The sequence below is a fragment of the Cajanus cajan genome, chromosome 8 (genome assembly GCF_000230855.2).
Source record: "Cajanus cajan strain Asha chromosome 8, NIPB_CcT2T_4, whole genome shotgun sequence".
In the NCBI taxonomy this organism is placed as follows: Eukaryota; Viridiplantae; Streptophyta; class Magnoliopsida; order Fabales; family Fabaceae; genus Cajanus; species Cajanus cajan.
The window spans coordinates 38,456,965-38,459,464 of NC_138524.1; positions in this window are offsets into that span (position 1 = coordinate 38,456,965).

The window sequence follows — 2,500 nt, forward strand, 5'->3', positions numbered from 1 at the left end:
GATGGTGCCCAAGTCATCCGTGGGTTGGTGGCGCCCGAGTGATGTGGGTTTATTCGTGGTGGGTTCATGACGGTGCCTCCAAGTCATGTTGGAGTCTTATTGTTGGTGGGTTGATGGTTCCCAAGTCATCCGTGGGTTGGTGGCGCCCGAGTGATGTGGGTTTATTCGTGGTGGGTTCATGACGGTGCCTCCAAGTCATGTTGGAGTCTTATTGTTGGTGGGTTGATGGTTCCCAAGTCATCCGTGGGTTGGTGGCGCCCGAGTGATGTGGGTTTATTCGTGGTGGGTTCATGACGGTGCCTCCAAGTCATGTTGGAGTCTTATTGTTGGTGGGTTGATGGTGCTCAAGTCATGATTGAAGTCACTCTCGGTCAGAATTTGAGCCACGCTCGGTCATGATTTTAGTCACTCTCGGTCAGAAATTGAACCAGGCTCGGTCATTTTTTGAGCCAGCCTCGGTCATGGTTTGAGTCACTCTCGGTCAGAAATTGAGCCAGCCTCGGTCATGATTTGAGTCACTCTCGGTCAGAAATTGAACCAGGCTCGGTCATTTTTTGAGCCAGCCTCGGTCAGAAATTGAGTCACTCTCGGTCAGAAATTGAGCCAGCCTCGGTCATGATTTGAGTCACTCTCGGTCAGAAATTGAGTCACTCTCGGTCAGAAATTGAGTCACTCTCGGTCAGAAATTGAGCCAGCCTCGGTCATGATTTGAGTCACTCTCGGTCAGAAATTGAGCCAGCCTCGGTCATGATTTGAGTCACTCTCGGTCAGAAATTGAGTCACTCTCGGTCAGAAATTGAGCCAGCCTCGGTCATGATTTGAGTCACTCTCGGTCAGAAATTGAGTCACTCTCGGTCAGAAATTGAGCCAGCCTCGGTCATGATTTGAGTCACTCTCGGTCAGAAATTGAGCCAGGCTCGGTCATTTTTTGAGCCAGCCTCGGTCAGAAATTGAGTCACTCTCGGTCAGAAATTGAGCCAGCCTCGGTCATGATTTGAGTCACTCTCGGTCAGAAATTGAGTCACTCTTGGTCAGAAATTGAGCCAGCCTCGGTCATGATTTGAGTCACTCTCGGTCAGAAATTGAGCCAGCCTCGGTCATGATTTGAGTCACTCTCGGTCAGAAATTGAACCAGGCTCGGTCAGAAATTGAGTCACTCTCGGTCAGAAATTGAGCCAGCCTCGGTCATGATTTGAGTCACTCTCGGTCAGAAATTGAGCCAGCCTCGGTCATGATTTGAGTCACTCTCGGTCAGAAATTGAACCAGGCTCGGTCATTTTTTGAGTCACTCTCGGTCAGAAATTGAGCCAGTCTCGGTCATTTTTTGAGTCACTCTCGGTCAGAAATTGAGCCAGCCTCGGTCATGATTTGAGTCACTCTCGGTCAGAAATTGAGCCAGCCTCGGTCATTTTTTGAGTCACTCTCGGTCAGAAATTGAGTCACCCTCGGTCAGAAAATTTGGCTGGCTCGGTCAGAAATTGAGTCACGACCCACCAGAAATTGAGCCAAGGCTGGTCAGAAATTGAGTCACGACCCACCAGATTTGCACCACGACCCACCGTGACCGACCACTATGCACCAACTATGAACCATTCAAATTTTTTTTGAGCACTTCTTGGATCAAACATCTCTTCTAACATGCCTAAGTATGCTGGGAAGGTTTGGGGGTGAAAGACCTTCATCCTCCATTTTTACCAATTTTCCGATTTTACCATGTTTTGGTAAAAAAATCATTAAAATTCAATCCCTTGGAGGATGGCTGATATTTTTGGTGGACAGGTCAGTTATATTATTATGTGGGTGCATGCAAAAAATCAGATCAAAATTCGATGCCTAGATACGTTTTTCTATTTTTCCGGATTTACGTATTTTCGTTTCTTAAAAAAATTATTAAAAAATATTCCCTTGGCAAAAAATTCTCTAATTTGGTGAGCACAAAGATATGATTTTTCTAAACAATACTGCAAAAAATCAGATCAAAATTCGATCTGTAGCTCCCAAAAATGGACTTATGTCTGCTCAGAAAAAGGGTATCTACTTGTACAAAATTCACTTTTGCATATTAGCCTATTATAGGGGGAGGGTGTGTCTCAGCAGAGACCCAGCGCACCTTGGCTGGTCTGGGCAAGCCACGGGGCCTTTCCCTCACACTCTGTGGGCATTTCTAAGCCTGCGTTGTGTTCTCCCGTGGCAAATTTTGAATCAAAATTTTTCTTCAATCAAACCGAAAATTCGACCGACTTCGGCCGATTTTTTTGAAAATTTTCGAAAAACTCCAGATTCGTTCTATCATCATTCTAACCCATATTTTGGCCTATCCAGCCTTCGTTTAGCCACATTTTAGCCATCTTGACCCACCCGAGGGACGGTTTATGCTCTTTTGAGCTAATTTTTGGTGGGTTTTCTCTTCATTTTTCATCCATCACCGAGTTTGCACCAAATATGCCTTACCCTATAACTCGTCCAGCCCATTTTCCCTTTGATCACCATTATTTCCCAA